We start from the raw sequence: 11,428 nt of genomic DNA on the forward strand, positions 1-11,428 counted from the left end.
TCATACGTTGCCAGTTGGGATGTAAAATGGTACAATTACTCTGGAAAATGGTTGAGTAATTTGTTATAAAATTAAAGATACCTACGCCCCATAAATTCCAGAATAAGTATTTATCCTGGAGAAATAAAAATCTATGTCCACAAAAGACTTGTACAAGATGTTAATTGCAGTTTTATTCATTATCTCCCCAAATTGGAAACAACCCAAATGTCTTTCAACACATGAATGAATGAACAAATTCACACAACAGAATACTAACTACCAATAAAGATGAACAAACTACCAAGACAGATGACAACATGGATAAATCTCAAAAATATTATACTGAACCAAAAAAGCCAGACAGGAGAATAACTACTGTATGATTAATTTATACTTCGTTCTACAACAGGCCAAACTAATATACGATGATAGAAAGCTTGTAAGTGGCCTTGGGATGGGAAGTTGGGGGGAGGGTGGGATTGGCTGCAAAGGAGCTCAAAGAAAGTCTCTGAGCTGATGAAAATTTTCTATTACCTGTATTGGTGGTTATATAAAAGTGTACATTTGTCAAAACTCATTGGTCTTTATAATTAAAATGTGCACTTTACTATATATAAATTATATCTCAAAGTTGATTGTTTTAAAAAATATACTTTAAATTCAAATAAATCTTTGAAACAGTTATTTGCAAATCTTGTAAACAATTATTTGCTGGAAATTAATCATTTTAGTGTTTCCAAATACAGAAAAACAAACAAATAAATAAATTGAAGCAAACTATGTAACTAGCAGTTGGGTGATGGCATAGTCAAATTAAGGTAACTCAGTGTGGAATAACATTATTCAGGGCAGTTACATTTCTAATTTTTTTAGAATATTTATTGGATTTTAGTTAGAATATTTAATAATATTTCTAATATTATTATTCAGAATACCATTATTCAGGGCAGTTAAAATTTTAATTATTAAAATTTTAATTATTAAGACTGTGCAGCAGCACAGGATATATAAATAAACATTTAACTAGAAAACTTAGACAAAAAATCTAGAATGTTATGGACTGCTGACATTGAGATTAATGAGACTGATAAATCTAAGATCTACAGTCTTGAAAAAAATCATAGTTAACATTTTTAGCTGATTCTACACTTTACTGATAATGTGCAGACAAAATAACCATAATAATAAGAAATAATACTGCCAGCAAAACTTAGTAGAATAGATCAAGAATGTCTAGTTTCAGGGATTACATTAAGTGATTACATTTGTGAAAGTTTATCATCATCCTTTCTCAGTAAGAATTATAAAAGCCTTGGTGGAAGTCTGGCATGCTAAAATTTTTCACTTCTAGCCTTATTATAAATATTATACATATTAATACTTGTTAAATATTTTCCCAGTCCATTATATCTATGTAAAACAAGCAGCATAATGTATGTATCTCTGTGTATTATTCTTCATAAATATTTTGTTAAAGTTTAGCAAACTCTTCAGATCACGCATTTTATTAACATATCAGTTTATTGTCAAGTTTAGCACCAGCCAATACTTGTGAGGAAATGTCTTAATATATCACTATTCCTCAAGTTCTGTAAATATCTAATGTTATGGTGAAACTCTTGTAAAAATGAACCAGTATCCTATGACAATAACCTGCATTTCAAGCCTACTTGGTAAGGAATAAAACAAAAGATAGCAGTGATATCTGCATATATTCTAGCATAGAAAAATACTCACAGCAGCAGTTCACCTGTTCAGTGTTCTTAATATCCTCAGAAAAATAACTGATACTGATTTCAGTTGTGTTTGTACCTGTAATCTGTACTTACGAGCAAGCCATGCTGTGCTTGCAAAGCAGCTGTAGGTGAGACAGTTAATATACATGAATTTGATTTACATTTTGGAATTCAAGGGCAAGGATAAAGAATAACTGGGATTTGATCTGTCGAGGAGCATCTCCAGAGTAGTCAGCAATGAAGTAAAGTGAGACTAAGATTGTTCCTTTACACATGGTGAGGAGTGCAGCTGGATCGTGTCACTGCAGCAGCATTTAATTGTAAAAGTAGTCCATTTGGGGAAATGTAAGATGTCAGACTGTGTCTAATATGGCCAGTCCCAGAAAGAAAGAGAGAAAGGTAATATCTCTTCCCACAAACTAGAGCTTTCTTAAATATAAGGTTTTTTCTAAATGTAGCTACTAATGTTTCTAGAATCGTTTACAGTTAAAAAAACAAAAACAAAACAGATGGCAGTCAGTTTTTCAATTTCTTCTAATGTGTTGTCTACAAAACTCAGGCACATTGGAGGTCCACAGACTGTCTCATATGATTAATGTCTTCACAACTGAAGAGTCACTATTGTCTGAATTACTTAAACATCTATCTTTAGTTACAAGTTCCCCAGACACAATCTTCTTTGCTTTGATAAAATAGAGGAGAAAGAAAGTACTAGCCTTGAAGTACTTCATGTGTGGGTAAAGGAGGATAAACTTGACAAAGAAATTGAGTAGTTGCAGGCAGAATATGAGAAGAAGACTGGGAATGAACAGTACTAATGAAGCCAAGGGAAGGAAGATATGGTCAACAAGTACGAAAGTTACAAGGAGATTAAGTACGATGAAGTTGAAAAAAACTGTCAGGTTAATCATTTAATAAGGGAGAGAATGGGAAGTGAGGAGTGAATGGGTGTGAAGGAAACGAAAGCGAATATGGACAACTTATTAGAAGAGTTTGACTGTGAAAGGGTAGATAGAGAGGGATTTAGGGGCGAGGTTTTCTGTTTTGTTTGTGTTTGTTTTGCCTGGTTTTAAATATGGAAAAGACATGAAGATATTTAAAAGCTGATATGGCTGAGGCAAGAAGGATAGTTGGTAGTGTCAGTTTCCTAAGAAGGCAAAAGACAAGTTGATCCAGAGTGCCAGTGAAAGGACTGGTCTTCAACAGGAAGAGGGTCAGTTCCTTTATTCTACTTTAAAGGAGGAGAAAATGAATGGAGAAGGAGACAACATTGGTGGATTTATTGGGGAGAAACTGAGGTAGGTCCAATCCAATGGCTTTTGTTTTTTTTTTGAAGATGGGAGACATCGTAATTAGACATCTAGTGTCAGACTTAGTTTCCTACCTTTAAAATGGAATGTTTTGAGGATTAGTTGAAACAATGAATATGAGAGCACTATGAAACTGAAAGCATTGTTTACAGTAATTATTTTCATTATAGATATACCCTTGTACATTTGGATACTATCGTATTCTCTTTAATAATCAGAAAGGTTTTTTTACTGTGTGGCATTGTTTCCAAATCTTGTTTTCAGATAAGTAACAGTATTTATTATCTAGAGATATTGTGAGACTAATAAATAGATATAAAATATTGTATTTTATTTAAAATCACAAGATAAATTCAATATTTTATTTCACTATACAATATAAGTATAAAATTCATTCATACACAGTCTCTTTTGGTAGTTTATTTTTAGGGTGGAAAGTTAATGGTATCATGTAAAATGTCTAAGAGTAACTCCAATACAATAATTACAAAGTCTATCAGATTTATGTGAAAACACCACAAGATGACCAATATCTATATTTTGATGTTCTTCCATTTCAGCTCTTTTTTATCTCCTTAGGACCCATATGCTTATTTATCTTTCTGTTTGCTTCCACTTGGAGAGCAAGTTTGGTCAACTTCAACATGTGAGGTAAAAAAGAACAGAAAAGAAATGGTCTACTGTTTGCCAAATTATTTTTCAAATTGTATTCACACATGTCTGGAAGCATTTTTATAATCATTTTAGATTAAGCCTTCAAATACTGTGCTAATTCCTTTCCCCAAGTATTTTTAAAGGCTACCTGCTTCTGTATAGGTTTAGCAATGCCACTTGCTATCATCTACACCTGTCCATTCCTGTCATGTTCTTTATTGTTATATTTAAAAATGGACCACCAAGAATTTTTAACGCAATTCAGGAATATCATGATTAAAACAAGATTATAGACCCCCTCAGTCTTTGGAATCATCAAAATATAGCATAGTGTACTGAGAAATATTTATGAAGCCTACTGTAAGCAAACTCTGTGCCCTGCCATGTCCCCCAGGTTCTTAGCATTGTAGTACACGCCAGTAGACATCCAAGAACAGCACATACATTTCTTTGTGGGTTTTCTCTGACAGTTGGAGGCTGCTATGCTGGTGCATGGTAGCTGGCTGGAAGTCCTGGTAAATTTACATCCCTTGGGAACATCTTTCAACCACAACTGATAGGAGATAGTATTTAAATACCCCAGCTCCCTTGCCCCTCAGTTGGGATAATGCTGAGGTGCATGTTCTACAATGGGTCCCAAAGCCCAAAGTAGTAACTTGCTTAATAAGACACACTTGTTACTGTGCTGTTATCACATTTTTATGCTATTAAATTTGTCTCCATTCCGTTTCACTTTCTCACTCTGCTACCAGTGTTTCCTGAGGTCATCTCCTATCTAAACTATTTACACTTGAATTTCTTTTTCAGGGTTTACTTGTCAGGGGAGTAAAACTAAGATACTACCACATATTATATATATTTTCTCGTGTAACTTAAAATTTCTAAATATGGTGGAGAGAAAACACAGAAAGGAAACATGTTGCCACAATTTTCAGAAAAATTAACCTTATGTCCACTGTGAACACTGTAGGACTCTTGAAAATACCTGAATTCACCTATATAAATTACAAAATGATGAAAGTTCTATTTATTTGTGATTGTAATATATTTTCATCAACATATATTTTAAAAGCTACAACTATCATGCCATGTATTCATGCATTCAGTCAGAAATATTTCTTGAGCACCTCCTACTCGATCCAAAGTACAGTGCTAGGTTGTGAGGATAAAATGGTGAATAAAATTGATAAGGTCCTTTTTTTTTTTTTTTTTTTTTGCGGTACGCGGGCCTCTCACTGTTGTGGCCTCTCCTGTTGCGAAGCACAGGCTCCGGACGCGCAGGCTCAGGCTGCCATGGCTCACGGGCCTATCCGCTCCACGGCATGTGGGATCTTCCCGGACCGGGGCACGAACCCGTGTCTCCTGCAATGGCAGGTGGACTCTCAACCACTGTGCCACCAGGGAAGCCCGACTATTAATGTTTTGTTAAGAAATTTGGCCTTGGAGGATTTAAGCTGGGAAGTGAAATAACATTTATATCTTTTTATTTTTTCTGTACGCGGGCCTCTCACTGTTGTGGCCTCTCCCGTTGCGGAGCAAGGCTCCGGACGCGCAGGCTCAGCGGCCCAGCCGCTCCGTGGCATGTGGGATCTTCCCGGACCGGGGCACGAACCCGTGTCCCCTGCATCGGCAGGCGGACTCTCAACCACTGCGCCACCAGGGAAGCCCAACATTTATATTTTTAAACAACTGTTGTAGACACTGTATTGTAGACACTGTATTGGAAGATGAGCATAGATCACTTCAACGTCCAAGTAATTTGTGTTAAAGCCTAAAGTTCAAGTCCAAATCGTTAGAAAGGTCAAACTATTTTAAAATATGCTGCATCAACCTGACTATTTAATAATATGTTGAGATTGCAAAGTGTTTCAAATGCTTACTTGAGAGTAGTTATAAGAGCATAAAATGAGTAGTCTTTCACAATGTCAGGACTATTCTTTGTTTCAAATTCAAAGGCATCTCTTCGTTTGCATTCAAATATATGTGTGTGTGTGTGTGTGTGTGTGTATGGCACTAGCCAGCAGCTCCTCTATTATCAAAAAATAAAGCAAAGTAAAAGCTCAGTGGCAAAGCCTATTTAGTGCTTAATGGCTTCCACATTTGCCACAGTCTCTGTGCTGCCTATTCTTAATGCTGAAAATAATTGGAATAGGCGAAGCATGATGTCTTCCCCTTTACTTATAAATTACAAAGCTCTTTTTGTCAAAGCTATGATTGCATTCATTCGAAGACACAGCCTGAACTGAAAGAAATTCTGTAATAATAATTTAAGGAATTTAAATGGAATCACCAATTACCTTTCTATCTTCCCCTTCTTCTTCCTTCTTTTTGTTCTCCTCCTTTTTATTCATTCTGTAGGCACTTTCCTTGTGTCATTTTACCACTGAGCCAAAAACCATGGATACAGTTAGATTTTCAGAACTGTTCTGTGGAGCTCTGGGCTTAAAGATATGCTCATTTTCTCCCCTTAATCCTTGACCCACTATCTCACTTTGAGTCTTCTTACCCACTGAACAATTATATCCTGTTATGGAGGGAGTTTCATGAGTCATTGCAGTTATAGATGTCAAAAGAAAACAATTTGGAAATTGGGAAATCCACTGAAGAAAATAACACCATGATATTTTCAAGCAATTATAAATACATTGTTATAAAGGAAAATGATTACTTATAAAAACAAGCAATGCAATCAGAAATTTTACTCATCTGGGAGGAAATCCACACTTTTGATGAATCAAAAGTGAAACTGCTTTATTGTATCTTTTCCTTTGAAGCTCTTAAAGCATTCAATACATAGGAAAATAATTTCAATAAACATATTTTAGAATAAAAAAAGTCAGAAACTGTTAAAATTTCAGGATCAAAGAGAGTCAATGATACAATTGGAAGAGACTAATATGTTCTAATATATGACCAAAGTAATTATTTTTATTGTACATTGCAAATAACCATTTTTGCTGAAAATGAAAACTGGGACATAAACTAAAGCTATATTAAACATTTTAAAGATTATAAGAGAACATAATAAATACATGTCTATAAATTTGAAAGCATACATGAAGAAACAATTTTCTCAAGAGAATATATTAAGATAATCAAGCCAATATAAAAAATCAGAAAAACCAATAGACTAATAGCCAGTTCATCAGGTATTTTTAATGGTAATGCCAACTAATAACTTTGTTTTGCTGAAGAAAAGATTAGATAGACTTCAAGGTCAAATGTCAGAAGGGACACATGCTAAAGAAAAGATTTTTCTGATTTATAACCGAAATTATCTAGTAAATTGAACCACAAAACCCCTTTTTAATTTTTAATTAATTAATTATTTAAACATCTTTATTGGAGTATAATTGCTTTACAATGGTGTGTTAGTTTCTGCTTTATAACAAAGTGAATCAGCTATACATATACCTATATTCCCATATAAAACCGCTTTTTAAATATGTGTAAATCTGATTCAGAATACTGTAAAAGCAAGCTATGCTATTATAATTATTCTATAATTAATCTTAAATTATTTCATTTTACCCTTTTAAAAATCGTAACCTCAGTCATATTTGGGATAACAATTCTAATCTTGATGAGAAAATGACTTGTATCTTTTTTTTTATAAATTTATTTTACTTATTTATTTCATTTTTGGCTGCCTTGGGTCTCCATCGCTGCACACGGGCTTTTTTCTCTAGCTGCGGTGAGTGGGGGCTACTCTTTGTTGCGGTGCACTGGTTTCTCATCGCGGTGGCTTCTCTTGTTATGGAGCACCGGCTCTAGGCGTGCGGGCTTCAGTAGTTGCAACACGGAGCACGTAGGCTCAGTAGTTGTGGCTCACTGGCTTAGTTGCTCCGCAGCATGTGGGACCTTCCCGGACCAGGGCTCGAACCTGTGTCCCCTGCATTGGCAGGTGGATTCTTAACCACTGCGCCACCAGCAAAGTCCCGAATTGTATCTTTTTTATAATTAGCAGTCATTGACAATCAACTATAATTAGCAGTCATTGACAATCAGTCAGCTTTTTTTGGCTTATATGTGAAAGATCTACTTTATCTTTAATTCATATTATATTATGTAAAATGCTGGAAAATGTTATGTAAGAAATTGCAGTTGAACAAAATTTGCTTTCATAGGCTTTGTTCAAGTTGCATGGTCACAATGGTACTGCAAAATGTGCTCTATTTAATTACTTTTCTTTTGTTTTACTTAGTTATCTCAATTTTCTGAGCTACACAGATGTAAGTCTTGGCACTGCACAGCATACAGACATGGGAGTGTTTTATTGCTTTATGAGAAATGCAGTTGGATAGATTCCTAAGATTTTCTAAATGATTCAGGTATGATAGTATAAAGGTAGCTAGATTATGATAACTTTTCTTCTCTTCCTGAAAATGACTATAATATTTAACTGCTGTGCAATGAAACCATAAATTATAATACAGACAGCAAAGAAAGGAAGAAAATCTGTCAAAACACATTCTAAATTGTTAAAGACATAAGTGGATGTGTCTGGCTAAATGAGATTTAGAACTCCTTAAGCCTTTTTTACTTTTAGAAAGGAAAGAGATCTGGAATTTTTAAGTCTGAATAGAATGATAAAAGAAAACAAAGTATTAACCAATCTCTCTATCATTAGTTACTTTGATCATCCATCTATATTCTGTATCCAATCAAATTATATAAAAATTTTAATAGGGAGAAAGAAATTTTACTGAGAGAGGAAAATAAATTTTACTAATTGAGGAAACTAAACCGAAGAGACTTAATAAATAAATGCTTTTTTTGGGATACTGTAATTAGCAATGGTAACAGCAATGCATAAAGCAAATTATGAGAGTAAAGTGATTTTTCTTCCTGCTAGGCTATAAAAGATGCTTTTTTAAAGGGCATATTAGTATCATTCCCTTCTTAATGTAAGCTTGGGCATCAGCCCAGGTACCATTTCTAAAAGCAGTAAGCATTTAACAAGGTGTTTATAGAAATACATCAGTAGTATCACTCAAGGGGAGCTTTGCATTTCTAGTGAAAGGACTAAGTAGTCATTAGCAACTTAACTTATATTGAAATCTTTTGGGCAGCTTTCATAGGAAAGCAATGAGGTATTCACTAAACTGCTCAGGAAAATTAATTCCAAATGAAAGAAATGCATTTGAAGTTCAAGAAGTTGAATGGAAATGCCAATTAATCACATTTTCTATTTAAGAAAAGATTAGATAGACTTCAAGGTCAAGATGGCAGAAGGAACGCACATTAATACACCAATTCTTGTGTGCATTCTCTCCGTATACATTACACATACATATATGCATCTCTTCCTGCTATGTAACATATATGTGTGTATGTATAGAATGTGTATGTGTGTATATATATATATATATATATATATACACACACAAAACAGAAAAATTAATAGATATGTAGAAAATGGTATAGATATAGAATTTTTAATATCAGAACAAGAAAGTAAAGTGTCTAGATGTCTAGCTGCCAGAAACAGAAAAGAGACATATAGCAATAAGCCATATTTGAAGCCATTAGACCTGTGCAGTGACTGTCACCTAAAAAATCCACAGCGGCTAAGGCCTCAGCACCTGTAGAGAGAGAGAAGCCAAGTCTGCAAGCCCCATGTACAGTGAGGAATCAGAAGTTGGAACCATCTGTGAAGCCAGAAGATGGACTGCATTCAAAGTGACAAAGGGAAATTTCATAATGATAAAATGAAAAATCAACCAAAATATGACAATTGAAACTTGTGTGCACTGAACCAGAACTTTGCAATATATAAAGCAAGACTGATATAATTACAGAGGAAAAATCTCAAATCTACAAGTATGGTAGGATATTTTAAGCAACTAATTAAGACACTGATAGATTAAGCACACAAAAAGCAAGTCTTCAAATATCCAAACTTGGTTAATACTTTTTAGTCCATAGATATTTTAGAGATCTACTCACCCAATAAAGAATGTATATTTTTAAGCACATATTTTCAACCTTTATAAAAATGAATCATTAGTCTGATCAAAAGTTTTAAGAGATTCAAAAGAATAACATCAAACAGTCCATAACTCTCTAGTCAAAATAAATAAAATTAGAAACCAGCAACCAAAGATATCTAATAAAACACAATAATTTTGGAAATGAAATAACATATTGCTAAATAACACACTGCTAAATAAATAACAATGGAGATTTTTAAATATTTAAAATTAATAAACAGAAAAGGCACTTTATGTTTCAACTGGTGGTCCTAAATTAATCTTTGAATAGAAATGTATAATTTTATATTCATAATTAAAAGATAAGACCAACCGAGAATAAATAAACTTAGCAATTGTCTCAAACAGTTAGAAATGTAGTAAACCAAGAAATACCAAAAGTAAAATAGACACTAATAATATAGAAAATGACAAGAGTAACAGAAGCAATAATAACCAAATATCAGAAATGATGATCAACAGAACTAAGAGATAGTTTATTGAAAAACAAATAAACATTCTTACAAGCCTGGTAAATAAAGCTAGAGAACATAATGCATAAATATCAACACATTTGAGGTTGGTTGTTTGGCCTGAGGTGACCCAGCACTGGAGCCTACCCGGGCTCTTTGGTGGGGCTAATGGCGGACTCTGGGAGGTGAGGGCTCACGCCAAGGAGTACTTCCCAGAACTTCTGCTGCCAGTGTCCTTGTCCCCGTGGTGAGACACTGCCACCCCCGCCCCCTCTGCAGGAGACCCTCCAACACTAGCAGGTGTTTGGGGGACTCGTGTGGATCCTGGTCGCCTCCTCCAATGCTTCTCTACCTCTACTGCATGGATGGGTCATGTTCGTGTCTGTGACGGCTTTCATCTGTTCCCTCCTCTTCCTGGGTGTGTTCCCCTCTGGCGTGGTGACTCAGATTAATGCCAGCTGGAACTTCCTGGGTTTTGCTTACCATTTTACGGTGTTCGTCTTCTACTTTGGAGCCTTTTTGTTGGAAGCACCCGCCACATCACTGCACGATCTACGTCGCAATAGAAGCAAGGCTGTGCAGCCGCTCTTGAACGATAACCAGTATAACATAAATGTGTCAGCCACACTCTAAGGTCACTTTCCATTGTCACAGAAATGATTTGCTACATCCTCAAGTCCTGATAGCTGCACTTTGCTTGGCTGTGAGATCACTGTGCGAATAGACATCTCATCGTGAAGTTTTGAATATGTACCACATTAGGGTTCTCACCACTGCTTAACAAATTTTTGCCTTTGTGACGACAGCTTGTTACAGTTGCAGTTTGGGTCTGGCTTTACAACGATGGCGACCGTAACACCCCTTACAAACTGACTGCTTGTGTGTTCGTTTCATTTGTGTACTTTTTATGTCTGATCAATTTGGATACCATTTTGTCCAGATATAACAACGTCCCCGAAGTAATTTGTTTAGTATATGCAGAGAATCTAAGTATAAGTTTTGGTTCATTTCACAGATGGAATTTTAATTTTAGTATGATGTTAAACAGAGAAATAGCCTTTAGTTTTACATCTGTCTCTTTCTCTTTTTCTTTTCTTATTTTAAAGAAAATATCCCTTTACATCCATAAAATACATAGATATCATTCATGAAAAAAGGGGTATCTCTTGTGTTTAGTTACTGAGTCACCTGAACCTTAATTTTAATAGGTAACTAAAACTCCTGAAGAAAAACACATTTCAAATAAGCTTCCCACTGAACTCTGTGTTTTAGTGTAAAACAGAGATCGACGCTCTTTAAAG

General features: G+C 34.8%; 1 pseudogene; it reads left to right on the forward strand.

Moving 5' to 3' along the window:
• The first annotated feature begins 2,689 nt into the window (after positions 1 to 2,689).
• LOC132422468 (protein MAL2-like) lies at positions 2,690 to 11,154 on the forward strand (annotated as a pseudogene).
• The last annotated feature ends 274 nt before the right edge of the window (positions 11,155 to 11,428 follow it).

This window comes from Delphinus delphis, chromosome 3 (genome assembly GCF_949987515.2).
Source record: "Delphinus delphis chromosome 3, mDelDel1.2, whole genome shotgun sequence".
Lineage (NCBI taxonomy): Eukaryota > Metazoa > Chordata > Mammalia > Artiodactyla > Delphinidae > Delphinus > Delphinus delphis.